Raw genomic sequence first — 16,661 nt, forward strand, 5'->3', positions numbered from 1 at the left:
TTGGACCAAAACCCAGAGATAAACAGGAGGGCTGTATCATAACTGCACCTTATGGAGTGTCTATTCACCTGAGAGGTGAGGGCTAGCAGGGAGGACAGAGATGCTTTGGCTAAGCAGTCTGGGATGCCAGCCAATTCCTTAGTGGCCTTATTCAGCAGGGCTAAGATGTATTTGACCATGTGAGTCTGGTAATTTGTGGCCCTGAAAGACAGGGTGGCTGAAGTGTAGATTTTCTTCCCAAGACATTCCATTGTTTTGCTGTCCTTGTCAGTTGGAAAAATGGTTGTAGTAGGAAGAAGTTTGGAAGCCCCATCAGTGGAAATGGAGACAGTGGTTGGGTCAGCGGGAGGGCACTTAAGGAGAAATTTCTCCGATTCTGGGACCTTGAACAATCTGTCAGCCCTGCGAAGGGCTAAAGGTTGGGAGTCAGGGTTGAGGGATGTTGAGGAGAAGGTATCCAAAAAGGCCAGCAGAACAGGAGGGACAGCAGGAGGACAGGGAGAGTCCATCTGTATGAGGTCAAAGAACCTCTTCTGCACCTCAGTCATGTTAGTGGATTCCCACTTAAAGTAGTCCTTCATTTTGCAGATAGTTTCCCCAAAGGTTAAATCCTCAACAAAGGAGTCAGGCTCAATGGAATCTTCCTCTAGTGATCCATACCCCAGGGGAGAGGATATCTGTGAGGTATAGGAGAGGGAGTCCTCAGAGGAGTTACAAAGTTCTTCTTTGTTCTTCCTTACAGTACCTGAGGTTTGAGGCCTAGGGCTTAGGAGAGGAGGAACAATGCTGGGGCTCCCTGTCATTCTAGGATGTAGCGCCATGAAGGCAATGAATAGACTTTGGCTGAAAGCTTGCCAATCGGGCATGCTTTCAGGCAGTGGAGAAAGAGGCTTGGTCTTTTGTTTCTTCTTTTAAGAGATCTACCTGGCGTCTGGCTAGGAGAAGGCCTCGTCAAAGGGATGGGATTGACGGAATTAGACGGGCCCAAAGAGTGCGCCAGTTCCCCCGCAGCATCTGAGGCAGACAGCAGTAAGACCTCTACAGACGTGCTATCCACTCAGGACTGTGCAGCTTCCTCAAAGGTACCTACTTCATCCTGTATGGCAGAAGCAGATTCCTCTGCCAGGCCGATGTTGGCCACAGGCTGAGGTATGGGTGGTAGAAGCACAGCAGAAGAGCTAGGCCGCATGGCTTTGGCCCTGTTCTTAGGTGGTTCTAACGGGACACTGGACACGTCTTCCATCACTAACCCAGTTTGCTTTAACCACTGGTTCTCCAGATAAAAGGTTTAGAGCATGCAAACGGCGATGTACGGTCTTAGGGACGAATGCCTGACACACTGGGTAGGGAACACTACCACGAGAACTGCCCTAACAAAAAAGGCACTGATTGTGGGTGCTTTTGTGGGGGACCTGCCGGCCACACTTACACTTGCCCATTCCGGATGACATGAACAGACTATATATAAAAGGAGGAGGACTGAAAGGTTCACCAATGGGGTTCGTATCGGATTTCTAATTAGACTTCAGCGAGTAGTAGGAATACCTGGCGTACGATTAACGGCTGAAAAATTCCTAGAGCTGGTGCGCGTAGAGACCTCAGTTTTATGGCCCACATTCCTGAAGCCACGTCAGACGCCCAACACACCTTGAGGGAATTAAAAAAGTACAGTTGTGTACACTTACCATAAATGTAGATGTTAGAGTGTATTCACTGTTGTAGTCATTACATTTGGGTAATCTGCTGGCAGGTTGCCCTCAGTCGGCCTGATTAAAGTACAGCTGTGTACCTACCATAAATGTAGATGTTAGAGTGTATTCACTGTTGCAGTCATTACTCTAGGGTTATCCTGCTGGCAGGCTACCATCAGCCGGCCAGACTTCCAAAGTCTAGGTCCGGTGTCGGTTGCTGTCGCCTCTTCCATGACGTCAGTGCGCCAGGGGTATAAAAGATGCAGCAGATGCAATTTTCTTCAGTTTTTCTTGCCCCAGATGTCAGGTGCCCTCAAACTGGTAGGCTGTAAAATATGCCAATAAAAATGTATGCACAAAAATAACATTCCCTTCATCTACAAGCAAATACACCAAATAGGTTGTATAGGATAGAGAAGTGCAAGTAAGTCCCAGCAAAGAAAGGGGGAATAGTGGGTGGGTAACCTGGATTGCAACAGTGAATACACTAACATCTACATTTATGGTAGGTACACAACTGTACTATGTTCACAGTGTTTCACTGTTGCAGTCATTACTCTTGGGTTGAATCCCAAAGCTGAGGATGGGAGGCTGGGCTAAATGGGATTAGGAGAGGCTATGAGGCCCTGCAGAACTGCAGTGGCAAAGCCTGCTCTGGACTCAGAGTAACGAGGTAAGTTGTAGTGCTTTGTGAAGGTGTGCACTGAACTCCAAGTTGCAGCCTCTAAGATATCTTTGGTTGGTACTCCTCTGAGGAAGGCTGCTGCTCTGGTAGAATGAGGCCTACTGCAATTAGGCACTGATCTGCCATGTTGAAAATAGCAGGAATGGATGCAATGGCCTATCCATTTAGAAATAGTCTGTTTTGAGACTGCCTTTCCTTGTGATCCTGCAGCATATGACACTAAAAGTTGCTCAGTCTTTCTGAAAGCTTTAGTTCTGTCCAAGTAGAAGCGTAAAGTACAGTTTTGTACCTACCATAAATGTAGATGTCCGAACTGGATAGCATCTGCAGTCATAACAAGTGGGTTGTCCTGTCGTCAGGCAGCCCTGCAGTCGGCCGGATTCCAAAGTCCGAGTCCGGCTTCGGCTGATGTCGCACCCCACCCGACGTCATCTCTGTTGGTCTTCGGGTATAAAAGCATCAGCCGACGCCATTTTCCTCAGTGTTTCTTGCCCCAGATGCCAGTAGCCCTCTTGCAGGCTAAAATTTGGATAGATGCCAATGTTTCCAAATAGATAGAGGTAAACACAACAATAAGCATATATGTACATATATACAAACAAATACACCATAAAAGACTCCCCAACAGCTAGCTATTAGGAGGGTAAACACCCTAGGAGTACCACAGAGGGGAAGGAGGGAGGTAATCCTGACTGCAGATGCTATCCAGTTCGACATCTACATTTATGGTAGGTACAAAACTGTACTATGTCCTTCATGGATGCATCTGCAGTCATAACAAGTGGGTAGAATACCATAGCCAACTAGGGAGGAGGATAAAAGTAGATTATGGTGTGTTTAGGATCCCTTGCAGTACAGCAGTGGCAAACCCTGCTCGATCTGGAATATAGAGGCAAATTATAATGCTTGGCAAATGTATGCACGGAGGTCCAAGTAGCCGCCTCAATAATGTCTTTGGTTGCCACCTCGTGAAGAAGGCTGTGGTAGTGGCTGTTGCCCTTGTAGAATGAGGTCTTATGTTCTGTGGAATTGGTTTTCCATGGAAGGAGTAACAGTATCGTATGCAATTTCCTATCCATTTGGAGATTGTCTGTTTGGAAATAGCTTTTCCTTCCTTTCCTGTTGCATAGGCTACAAAAGTTGGTCAGTCTTTCTGCTATTTTTGTTCTGTCCAAGTAGTAGCGTAGCTGTCTATGTACATCCAAGGTATGCAGTATTCTTTCCCTCTGTTTTGTGGGTTGGGAAAGAAGGTAGGTAGGTGGATTGCCTGGTTTAAAGACACTCTGGATACCACCTTGGGCATAAATGTAGGATTAGTCCTCATGGACACTCTATCTTGGTGGAAGATTAGGAAGGGTTGCACTGCCATTAAGGCCTGTAGTTCTGAAACCCTCCTTGCTGAAGTAATTGCCAGTAGGAAAGCAGTTTTCCATGACAGGTGTTGTAGGTCTGCTGTTGCTGCTGGTTCAAAGGGTGATAGTGTCAACTTTTCTAGCACAAAGTTTAAATCCCAAGCTGGTAATGGTGGTTTCCTTGGAGGTTTTACATTCTTGATTCCTCTGAGGAACTGCCTGAGCAAAGGGTGCGAAAAACAGGTGGATCAAAGCTGTATTCTGCTGAAATAGCTGATGCATGTATCTTGATGGAGGAGTAGGACAGGCCTGAATGAAGAAGTTCGCCAGATACTCCAGAATGTTAGGCATATCTATGTTTGACACATCTTTTCCTCTTTCCGCACTCCAAATGACAAACCTTTTCCATTTTCCAGCATAGTTCCTTCTTGTTGAAGGTCTGCGTGCTTCAAGAATAATGTCTTTAACTCTTTGGGAAAGTTCTGGATTAGCTGCTGCTATGTGATGTTCCATGCAGTCAGTTGCAGCGTTTTAGGTTTGGATGTATGATGCTGTAGTTGTTCTGAGTTAACATCAAAGGCATCAGGGTATTGGCCACATATTGTTCCGAGACATGCTCTTCAGTAGTGGGTACCAGTGTTGTCTTGGCCAGTTTGGAGCTATCAGGATTATCCTTGGACGTTCTTCCTTGATTTTTAGTAGTACCTTGTGTATCAAAGGAAGAGGTGGGAATGCATATGCTGTTAGGCCATTCCAGTTGAAGGAGCGCGAGTCCACTTTCCATGCTAGTGGGTGGAATGTCCTTGTGCAGAATTTTTTGAGCTGGTGATTGAGAGGTGATGCGAATAGGTCTATCTGTGGCATTCCCATTTCTTTGAGATGGTCTTGAAGATGTCCGGTGCAGCTTCCATTCGTGGGCATCCGGGTGGTTCTGCTTAATATGTCTGCTAGAGTATTGTCTTTCCCCGGTACAAATATTGCCTGTAACTGAATCTTGTAGCTGAGTGCCAGGGTCCACAGCTCCAAGGTCATTCTGCATAGGGGGTATGAATGAGTGCCTCCCTGTTTGTTGATGTACCACATGACTGTGGTGTTGTCTGTCCTTATCAACTGGCCCTCTTTGAGAAATGGTTTGAACTTTTGGATTGCCAGTTTTACTGCCAGCATTTCTTTTAGATTGATGTGCAGGTGAAGTTGATCCTGTGTCCACAATCCTTGCACGCATTTGTCCAGCATGTGGGCCCCCATCCCAGGTCTGAAGCGCCTGTTGTGATGGTCTGGTTTGGTTGACATCTGCAAAGGGTAGGCCTGGGTTTGACTGGCATGCCTGAGCCCACCATAGGAACTCCTGTTTTAAGCATGGAATTAGTGGGATTTCTGTTTCTAGACTGTGTCTGTGTTGGGACCATAAATTCTTTAGGTACCACTGTAGTTTCCTCATATGTAGTCTGGCAAATGGGACCAAGATTATGCATGATGCCATGAAGCCCAAGGCCTGCAGAACTTTTCTTGCTGTTAACTTGTTCAGTTTTGTTAGTGCCAAGAAGTAAAGAGGAAGTTCTTTTGTTTTTCTGTAGTCAGGAATGCCATTTGTTGTACTGTGTCCAATTCCGCCAAGAATGTCCTTGTTTGGGATGGTATCAGCCTTGACTTTTGTAAATTGACTGTGTATCCCAGTCCTTGTAGCAAGTAAATGACCCTTTGTAAATCTGTTGTCAGCTTGCTTTTGTTGTCCCTTGTAGCAGGCAGTCGCCCAGGTATGGGTAAATTTGAATTCCCTGTAGTCTGTAATGGGCGATTACTGATGCCAGGCATTTTGTGAATACTCTGGGCAGTAGATAAGCCAAAGGGCAATGCTGAGAATTGATAGTGCTCTGATCCTGCAAGAAATCTGAGGTATCTTCTGCAGATTGGTCGAATGGGGACGCAGGTATGCCTCCTTGAGATCTAGAGTTACCAGCCAAGACTCCTTGCCCAGCATGGGAAGAAGTTGCTGTAGGGTCAGCATTTTGAATTTTGGGACAATGATGTATGTATTTAAGGTGGACAGGTCGAGAATTGGTCTCCAACTTTTTCCTTTCTTGGAACTAGGAATAGTCTGGAATAGAACCCCTTTCCTTGTTCTGCTGTTGGCACTCTTTCCACAGCTCTCATGTTTGCTAACTCCATTATCTGGTGAGCCTCTGTTTTTGATTTGGAGGTAGATTTGGCATTCCTCTTTGACTGGTAAAGTGTGGAAGTGAAACCGTAACCTTGATCTATGGTTTGTAAAATCCACTTGTCTTTTGTTATGTAGTGCCAGTTCTTTGAAAATAAGGTTAACTTTCCGCCTAGAGGAGCTGCTATTTGTTCCCTGGTAGGCGGATTTAGGATTAAGTCACTGTGGTTGTGCTGATGTAGTGGCAGTGGCTGTGTCTGTGCCTCTGTTGTTACCTTGCCACTGTCGCCCTCTGTAGGCACCTCCTCTGGATTGGTTTCTGCCTCTGGAACGCCTATTCCTGCCCCTTTGAAATTTTGTGGAGTCAGGAAAGGACCAATTTTTGGCAGGCCAGTTCCTGCTAAACCTTGGGGTTGAACCTGCAAGAAATCTTTAACAGTTTGAACAGATTTTGCCTTTTCTTCCATTTTCTTCATAACCTGCTGGGCAGGTGTACCAAACAAACTTGTCTTGTCCATAGGAGCATCTAGCAACTTAGCTTTAACATAATCCGTAAAGCTTGTTCCTTTAGCCATGCATGCCTTCTTATCACTGTGCCTGTCATGGCTGATCTAAATGAAGCCTCCAGTGCATCATAGCCACATTTTAAGGAATGGTTGCTAACCTGTTGTATGTTATTTACCATCTCTAATACATATTTCTTATCAAGAGATTCATCAGTGGTTAGTTTTTAGTTAACTGATCAAGCATAAACTCTTGGTATTGTATCATGTGAAACTGACAGTTTAAAGCTCTAGCTGAGAGAGTAGCTGAAGTGTAGACCTTTTACCCCATCTGTCTAATGACCTTGCTTCCCTTTCAGAAGGAATAGGGTTTTTAGCTGTGGTCGCTGCTACTGCCTTGGGACCCTGGGATATAGTTTCTGGGTCTGCAAGTGGGGCCTTGTAAAGGTGGTGATGAGTATCTGGCACCCTGTAAAATCTGTCTGGTTTGGCAGGGGCTGGGGTAAAGAATCTGGAGCGGAGCAAACATCATTGAAAGCATCATCCACCACAGAGAGAACAGGAGGTATAGCTAAGGGCCTGTGCTGTGGGAGGTGCAGAAAGGTCCTAAGTCTTTTTCTGGAGTCTGAAAAATCCTGTTGCTGCCATTGGAACTGTTCTCGCATGGCATGCAAGGTTTCCCCAAAGGAGAATTCTTCTGGTGGGGAAGCAGCTGGAATGGATTCTTCAGCATCAGAATCTTCAAAATTGGAGAAGGAGCCTCTGGCTGGTCAGTTATGTCTGATTCATCAGCAGAATCATCAGAAGACACTGGCTCAGGGGGCTGAGAGGCCCTGTCTGGGTGAGATTGAGATCCTCTAATTAAAGAAATTAAATCTTCTGCCAAAGAAAGCATTTGAGAACTAGAAGAGGGCCTGGAAGTGGGGGGTTTAACAGGCACTGTTTTAGTAGTCTTGGCTGCTTTAGCCCTGGCGAAGGCCTTAATGGACATGGCTGCTGGAGGCCTAGCAGCACCATGTGCTGGGGTAGAGACATCCAAGGGGATGGTGTCTGATAAGTCAACCACCGTAGTGGGTAAAATTTCTGAGGTCAATTCAAGAGTTGTAGCAGGGGCCTCAGTTGTAAGAATAGGTTCAGCTGTACTTTGATCAGTTTTCTCGGTTTCGGCCGAAACCGAGACACTCGCGGTTTGCTTTACTGTGGTTTCGGCCGAAACCCCGGACCGCGAGTGTCGGTCTTTATCTTTGCGTTTTTTGGTAGATTGGGTAGTCGGAGGATCCGACGGCATAATGTACGCAAAATCAGAACCGAAAAACTGTTCTGCAAACTCACCGACGCCTAAGCGCTCGTCGGTTGAAAGAGGCACAGGCCGAACAGGCTGCTACGTCGTGGGCTGGGCCTAAACAAGGCAGACAGTAAGAGTGGAAATCTTTATGAGGTATTTATTTACCACAGGTTAAACAATTGTTAACTTTTTCTGACATCGGCTGAGGCAAGAAAGAGTCCCCAACGGGGTACTTAGCTTTAGAAGTCTTCGAAGTAGTATTCGGTAGAAGTAATCTCTGGATCCGACCGACCGTCACTTGCGAACAGCTTCTGCTTCGGGTGCCACGCGGCAAGAAAGACTTATGAAAATGGCGTCGGCTGATGCTTTTATACCCGAAGACCAACAGAGATGACGTCGGGTGGAGTGCGACATCAGCCGAAGCCGGACCCGGACTTTGGAATCCGGCCGACTGCAGGGCTGCCTGACGACAGGACAACCCACTTGTTATGACTGCAGATGCATCCATGAAGGACATCTGCCTGTGTATGTCCAAAGAACGCAGAATTTTCACACCCTTGTTCTGTGGATTTGGATAAAAGGTAGGCAAGTGAATGGTTTGGTTGAGGGCCACACTAGACACCACCTTAGGCATAAATGTAGGGTTTGTCCTCAGAGAAACCCTGTCTGGATGAAAAATGATGAAAGGTTCAACAGCCATGAGTGTTTGTAACTCCGAGACTCGCCTTGTAGAGGTTATTGCTAGGAGCAGTGCTGTTTTCCAGGATAAAAATTTTACATCCGTTGTTGATGCTGGCTCGAAAGGAGGCAGTGTGAGTTTTTCCAAAACATAATTGAGGTCCCAGGCCAGAATTGGTGCTCTCCAATGTTTTTGGCCCCTCTAAGGTACTGCCTTATTAAAGGACAAGAAAAGAAATGGTTCAGTATTGTAATGGGCTGAAATGGCAGAGGCATGAATCTTAATAGATGAGAAAGAAAGGACTTTATTTAGCATCTCAGGTATTGTAAAATGAGGGATATTTGGAATACGCGTGTTAATGCCTTGTTCCTGGTTCCAAGCACAGAATCTCTTCCATTTTTCTGCACAAGATTTTCTGGTAGTGGGCCTCCAAGATAACATCCATAACAGCTTTTGAAAGAGGAGTGTTTTGAATGGCTACATTATCCACCATGCTGCCAGATTTAAGGTCCTGAGTTGGCTGTGCAGGATCTGATTGTTTTGTTGTGTCAGCAAGTGAGAAGTTTGAGGCAGTATCCATGCTGGACCTTGAGACAAGCTCTTTAGGATTGGGTACCAGTGTTGGCGTGGCCAGTCTGGTGCAATCAGCATCATTTTTGGCTTCTCTTGTCTGACCTTTAGGAGTACCCTGGAAAGGAGAGGTAGTGGGGGAAAAGCATATACTGTTAGATTTTTCCAGCTTTAGGATAGGGCGCCCACTTTCCATGCTTGATTGTGATAAGTCCTTGTGCAAAATCTCTGCAATTGGCAGTTGTGAGGGGAGGCAAATAGATCTATGTCTGGGCATCCCCATTTCCTTATTATCATGATGAAGACTTTTGGATCCAGTTTCCATCCGTGGGGAACCATGAGGCTTCGGCTTAGTTCTTCTGCAAGAGTATTTCTTTTTCCTGGCAGGAATTGTGCTTGCAGGTGAACTTGAAAAGCCAATGCTGTGTCCCATAAGGTCATTGTTTGTCTGCAGAGGGGGTAGGAATGTGTACCTCCCTGCTTGTTTATGTACCACATGACCATAGTGTAGTCTGTCCATCAGTAACTGTCCTGGATGAAGCAGGTCCTTGAAAGTTGTCAGTGCATTTTGAACAGCTAGCATCTCTATTTGATTGATGTGAAGATGCATCTGGTTTGCAGGCCATGTGCCCTGAATACATTTTCCTGCCATATGGGCCCCCCAGGTATAATCTGATGCATCCATTGTCAGGGTCTGTCCGGCGCTGGGTAAACTGAATGGCAGATGCTTGTTGTGGTGACAGGCTTTTGCCCACCATCGAAACTCCTGTTGCAGGCAGGGAATGAGTGCTATTACTGTCTCCAGGCTGTGGCAATGCTGAGTCCAAACACTTTTTAGATATCATTGTAGTTCTCATATGCAGTCTGGCATATGGAATTAGTAGAATGCAGGATGCCATGAAACCCATGGCCTGCAGGATTTTCCTTGCAGATAGGTGGGTTTTTGTTGCCAATTTCTTGAAGTAAGAAGTCAGTTGCTTTTGTTTGTCTGGCGTGAGATAAGCCATCTGGGCAGTTGCATTTAAGCTTGCACCCATGAATATTATCTCTTGAGAGGGCACTAGTTTTGATTTCTTTTCGTTTACCGTGTACCCTAAGCCAACTAGTAATCTTTTTACAAACGCCGGATGATTTAGAAGAATTTCTTTGTTCTCTGCTTGAATTAGGCAGTCGTCCAAGTAGGAATATATTTGAATTCCTTTTTGTCTGCAAAACACAATTACTGGTGCCAGGCATTTTGTGAAGACCCTGGGCGCAGTAGATAAGCCAAAGGGCAGTGCAGAGAACTGGTAATGCATTGACCCAGCTATGAATCTGTGGTAACTTCTGCAAGACTGTCTGATTGGGACAAGCAGGTATGCCTCTTTTAGGTCCAAAGTTACGAGCCAACGCTTCTTGGCCAGCATGGGCAGTAGCTGCCGTAGAGTCAACATCTTGAATTTTGGAACTTCCAGAAACGTATTTAGTATAAACAGGTCCAGTATTGGTCTCCAGGCTTTGTCCTTTCTGGGTACCAAGAACAGTCTTGAGTAAAATCCTTGTCCCTGCTCTAGCTCTGGTACTTGTTGAATGGCCCCCATGTCCATGAGGGGATGAAACTTGCTTTTGCGCCTCTGCCCATGGATTTTTTGGGAGATCTGGCCAGCCGTTTGCCTTTGGCAGGGTATGGAAGTGGAACTTGTAGCCTTGTGACACTATAACCCAGGATCAGTGGGTTCTAAATATAAAGTGCCAATTTTGTGAAAAAAGTGCTAATTTTCACCCTAAGGGTGCTGCCAGGACATAAGTGCTTGGTGCCAGCAGGGGGAAGTCATTGGGACTGTTTCCTGTATGGTTGTGATTTGTCTTCTCCAACTTTGGAGGTAGAAGCACCCCCATTGCTTTGACCTGTATGAACATTGCGCCTGGGATCTGCCTCTAGGGTGTCTGGGTCTGCCCCTTTGATGTCAGTCTCTGGCCTACAAAGAATTGGTCCTTTCCTGTCTGTGTCTACTAAACCTAGGTGGCTGTACTTGTAAAAAAAATCTTTGACAGTTTGCATAGATTTAGCTTTGTCCTCCACTTTAACCCCTCTTCTGCCTTAACACCAAACAAAGTATCATGCTGTAAAGGTGCATCTAATAATTTTACTTTAACATGATCAGGCAGATTTTGTTCCTTTAACCAAGCATGCCTTCTAATTACTGAACCCGTAACTGCAGCCCTGCAGGAGGCCTCCAAAGAATCAAAACCACATTGCAAAGTATTCTTTCCAACTTGCTCAGCTGCATGCAATAAATCCTGCATTTCCATGTTTTCTGCACATTCAGAGTTTAACAACATTTTCTGTTTAAGCAATGCCATTACATGTTGCTGATATTTGAGCATATGAAACTGACAGTTTAAGGCCCTTATAGCCAAGGTAGCAGATGTGTAAACCTTTTTTCCCCCATCTATCCAGTGCCCTTGAATCCCTGTCGGAGGGGGTAGGGTTTTTTTCAGCGGAAGCCTTAACCCCTTTGGGACCCTGTAAAATAGTTTCTGGGTCTGCAGCAGGGTTTTTAAAAAGGAATTTGTGAGAGTCAGGAACCCTGTAATATCGGTCAGGCTTAACAGGAGCTGGAGGTAAGGAGTCAGGGGTCAGACTAGACTCCGAAAACACATCTACAATGTCTAACAGAGGTTGAATGGCCAGAGGCCTGTGTTGAGGTAGTAAAAGGAAATGCCTGAGCCTCTTAGATTCTGAAAAATCGTGGCTCTCCCAGTGGAAATGCTCCCTCATGGTATGCAAGGTTTCCCCAAAAGAATAGTCCTCTGTAGCAGAAGCTGAAGGTATAGATTCTTCAGCATCAGAATCCTCATAGGGAAGAGAGAATATTCCTGATCAGAAGAAATAGAAACCTGATCTGAGGATTCATAGTCAGTCTCTTGCCTAGGCCTCTTACTTGGATGGGGGATGGAAGATTTGATCAAGGTAATCAAGTCTTCGGCCATTTTGGGCATACAGGCCTGTCCACGTGGCTCTTGAGTTTGTTTCTTTGCTTTATAAGGTGCTTTAGTCTTTGCCTTTGAAGCTGAAGTTGGTTTAATGTAAAGATGTTTAGGTCTGAATACACCCTCAGAAGCCGGTGCCTGCTCAGCGGCTCCAGACCCATCTAAGAGAATAGTGTCCTAGGCTCCAATACCTTGAGTTTCCAGCGGCATAGCAGACTCCACGTGGGAGTCAGTTGCAGCCTGCGACTCTAAAGTAGCGGGTGTCAGGGGCTGCGAAAGCACCTCACTGAGAACCAGTGAACCAGCGACTGGCTTAGGAGAAGCATCGTTGTCAGTTTTGGACCTCGGTTGTTTATCTCTCTCCTTTTCTTTGCGTTTTTTTCTGAACTCCGGTAGTCGGATGGCTATCTGATGACATTTCTGGATAATTAAACCGGCGTCCAAAATAGTTTAAAGCAAAATCATACAGACGCTTAGTAGTGCATTGGTTAAATCTAGCACAAAATCTATCACCAGAAACGTTGTGATCAGGGCCTAGGCAAGGAATACAGTAAGAATGAAAATCCTTATGAGGAATTGGCTTTCCACAAGAAATACAATTAACTTTTTCTGACATCGGTCTGGAGCAAGAAAAAAAAGTTTCTCCAATGGGGTACTTAGCTTTATTGAAGACTTCGGGTCTGAAACTCTAACACAAAAATCTCAGGAGTCGGCCTACCGGCACTTGCGAACTGCTTCTGCTTCGGGCACCACGCGACAAGAAAGACTGAAGAAAAAGTACAGTTTTGTACCTACCATAAATGTAGATGTCCGATAGGCATGCATCTGCAGTCCTTACAAATGGGTTGTCCTGTCGTCAGGCAGCCCTTCGGCCTGCCGGATTCCAAAGTCTGGGTCTGGCCTCGGCTGGTGTCGCACTTCACCCGACGTCATAGCGGCAGTTCTTCGGGTATAAAGGCATCAGCCGACGCCATTTTCCTCAGTGTTTCTTGCCCCAGATGCCAGGTGCCCTCTAGGAAGGCTAAATTTGGATAAATGCAAATGGTTCCAAATAGTAGAGAGCAAACAAAAAATAAGCATGTATGTACATATATACAAACAAATACACCATAATAGATACCCCAGCTAGCTACAAGATGGGCAAATACCCTAGGAGTACCACAGAGGGGAAGGAGGGTGGGTAATCCTGACTGCAGATGCATGCCTATCGGACATCTACATTTATGGTAGGTACAAAACTGTACTATGTCCTTCAAGAATGCATCTGCAGTCCTTACAAATGGGTAGAATACCATAGCCAAACTGGGGGAGGAGGAGAAATAAGATTATGGTGTAGTTAAGATCCCTTGCAAAACAGCAGTGGCAAAACCTGCTCGGGATCTGGAGTATAAAGGTAAATTATAATGCTTGGCAAATGTATGCACGGAGCTCCAAGTAGCAGCCTCTAAAATGTCCTTGGTAGCCACTCCTCGTAAGAAAGCTGTGGTAGTGGCTGTAGCCCTTGTAGAGTGAGGCCTGATGTTTTCTGGAGTTTTCTTCCCATGGTAGGAGTAACAAAATCTAATGCAATTTCCTATCCACTTAGAGATTGTCTGTTTTGAAATTGCTTTTCCTTCCATTCCTGTCGTATATGCTACCAGTAGCTGGTCAGTCTTTCTATTGCTCTTGGTCCTGTCCAGGTAGTAGCGTAATTGTCTATGTACATCCAAGGTATGCAACAGTCTTTCTCCCCTGTTCTGTGGGTTGGGGAAGAATGTTGGTAGGTGGATAGCTTGATTTAAAGATACCCTGGAGACCACCTTTGGCATAAAAGAAGGATTAGTTCTCATGGACACTATCTTGATGGAAGATCAGGAAGGGCTGTACTGCCATTAATGCCTGTAGCTCAGATACCCTTCTTGCTGAAGTGATTGCAAGCAGGAAAGCAATTTTCCATGATAAGTACTGTAATTCTGCTGTTGCTGCTGGCTCGAAAGGAGGGAGGGTCAACTTTTCTAGCACAAAGTTAAAGTCCCATGCTGGCAATGGTGGCTTCCTAGGTGGCTTTACATTTTTAATCCCTCTCAGAAACTGCCTGAGCAGAGGATGTGAGAAGACTGGAGGATCCAAGTTGTATTCTGCTGAAATAGCTGATGCATGAATCTTAATGGAAGAATAGGACAGGCCGTTGTGGAAGAGCTCTGCCAAGTATTCCAGGATGTTAGCTATGTTTACCAGTGACACATTCTCTCCTTTTGCAGTACTCCAAATGAGATATCTTTTCCATTTTGCTGAATAATTTTTTCTTGTTGAGGGTCTGCGAGCCTCCAAGATAATGTCTTTACCCTTTGAGATAAATCTGGGTTATTTGGTCTTATGCAATGTTCCAGGCAGCCAGCTGCAGTGTTTTCAGGTTTGGATGCAGGGTTTTGAAGTTGTTCTGTGTTAACAGCAAGGGAACTAGGGCAGAGGCCATATTTGTTCCCGAGACATGCTCCTCAGTAATGGGTACCAATGTTGCCTTGGCCAGACTGGAGCTATCAGGATGATCCTTGGACGGTCTTCTTTGATCTTCAATAGCACCTTGTGCATCAAAGGAAGAGGTGGGAATGCATATGCTATCAGGTTTTTCCAACTGAAAGATAGGGAGTCCACTTTCCAAGCAAGTGGGTGGTACGTCCTTGTGCAGAATTTTTTCAGTTGGTGATTGTGTGGGGATGCAAATAAGTCTATTTCTGGTAGTCCCCATTTCCCTGTAATGTTTTTGAAGATGTCCGGATGCAGCATCCATTCGTGGGCATCTGTGGTAGTTCTGCTTAGGATGTCTGCTAGTATATTTTCTTTTCCTGGCACAAAAATTGCTTGAAGCTTAAGGTTGAAGCTCAGTGCCACATTCCAGAGGTCCATTGCCATCCGGCATAGAGGGTATGAATGTGTGCCTCCCTGTTTGTTGATGTACCACATAACTGTGGTGTTGTCCGTCCTTATCAGCAGTTGACCCTGTCGAAGAAATGGTCTGAATGCCTGAATTGCCAGTTTTACTGCCAGCATTTCCTTTTGATTTATGTGTAGGTGCAGCTGGTCTTGAGTCCATAAGCCTTGTATGCACTTGTCCAGCATGTGCGCCCCCCAACCGAGGTCTGAGGCGTCTGTTGTGATGGTCTGGCTTGGTTGAGTGCTGTGGAAGGGCAGTCCCTTGTTTGATTGACAGGCCTGAGCCCACCATTGGAATTCTTGTTTCAGGCATGGAATTATTGGAATCTGGGTTTCTAGGCTGTGCTTGTGCTGAGACCATAAATTCCTTAGGTACCACTGTAACTTCCTCATATGTAGTCTGGCATGTGGAATCAATATTATGCAGGATGCCATGTAACAGAGAGCTTGCAGGACTTTTCTTGCTGTTAGCTGGTTCTGCTTTGTTAATGCCATGAAGTAGAGAGGGAGTTGCTCCTGTTTTTCTACTGTCAGGAATGCCATTTGTTTTGATGTGTCCAAATCTGCACCCAAGAAGGTTATCCTCTGGGATGGTATCAGCCTTGACTTTTTTATATTGACTGTGTATCCCAGGGCTTGTAGTAGATGAATGACCTTTTCCAAATCTTTTGTTAATTTGTTTTTGTTGTCCGCTTGTAACAGGCAGTCGTCCAGGTAAGGATAAATTTGAATTCCCTGAAGCCTGCAATGAGCAATTACTGATGCCAGGCATTTCGTGAATACTCTGGGCGCAGTAGATAAGCCAAAGGGCAATGCTGAGAATTGATAATGCTCTGATCCTGCAAGAAATCTGAGGTATCTTCTGCAATTTGGTCGTATGGGGACGTGCAGGTATGCCTCCTTGAGATCTAGAGTTACCAGCCAAGACTCCTTGCCCAGCATGGGAAGAAGCTGCTGTAGGGTCAGCATTTTGAATTTTGGAACAATGAGGTATGTGTTTAAAGCGGACAGGTCGAGAATAGGTCTCCATTGGTTTTCTTTTCTTGGTACCAGGAAGAGTCTGGAGTAAAATCCTTGTCCTTGTTCCATAGATGGTACCCTTTCTATAGCTCTCATCCTTAGTAAGCGAGTTATTTGTTCTAGAGCTTCTGTCTTCTGATTTGGAGGTAGGTTTGGCATTCCTCTCTTCCTTGGTAGAGTATGGAAGTGAAACCTGTAACCTTGGTCTATTGTCTGTAAAATCCATTTGTCTCCTGTGATGTAATGCCAGTTTACTGAAAATAAGGCTAGCTTCCCGCCTAAGGGTGCTTCTAGTTGTTCCCTGGTAGGCGGTGCCAGAGCCAAGTCACTGTGATTGTCCTGTGGAAGTGGTGGTGGCTGGATCTGTGGCTGTACCTCGCTGGTTGTTAGCCTGCCACTGACGGCCCCTGTAGGCACCTCTGGATTGACCCCTGCCTCTTGAGCGCCTATTCCTGCCTCTCGGAGCTCTGGAGGTGTCTGGAAAGGATCAATTCTTGGAAGGCCAGTTCCTGCTAAACCTTGGAGGTTGGACCTGCAAGAAATCCTTGACTGTCTGAACAGATTTTACTTTCTCTTCCACCTTCTTCAGCACCTGCTGCAGGGAGCCAAACAAATTGAGCTTATCCATGGGAGCATCTAGGAGCTTTGATTTAACATGGTCTGGTAAGGACTGCTCCTTCAACCATGCATGTCTTCTGATCACTGTGCCAGTCATGGCTGATCAAAAGGAAGCCTCCAGTGAATCATAGCCACATTTTAAGGAATGATTACTGACCTGCTGAATGTTATGTACCATTTCCTGTACAGATTTTTTGTCTAATGGTTCATCCGA

The 16,661-nt window shown here is 45.6% G+C and overlaps 1 protein-coding gene across 1 annotated transcript in view; it reads right to left on the reverse strand.

The window, feature by feature from the left end:
• The window catches only part of ANKRD52 (ankyrin repeat domain 52), a gene marked incomplete in the record, with an annotated part of 2,835,210 nt that overhangs the window by 2,632,987 nt on the left and 185,562 nt on the right, over positions 1–16,661 (reverse strand).

This window comes from Protopterus annectens, chromosome 9.part0 (assembly GCF_019279795.1).
Source record: "Protopterus annectens isolate FY-2018-M chromosome 9.part0, PAN1.0, whole genome shotgun sequence".
In the NCBI taxonomy this organism is placed as follows: Eukaryota; Metazoa; Chordata; order Ceratodontiformes; family Protopteridae; genus Protopterus; species Protopterus annectens.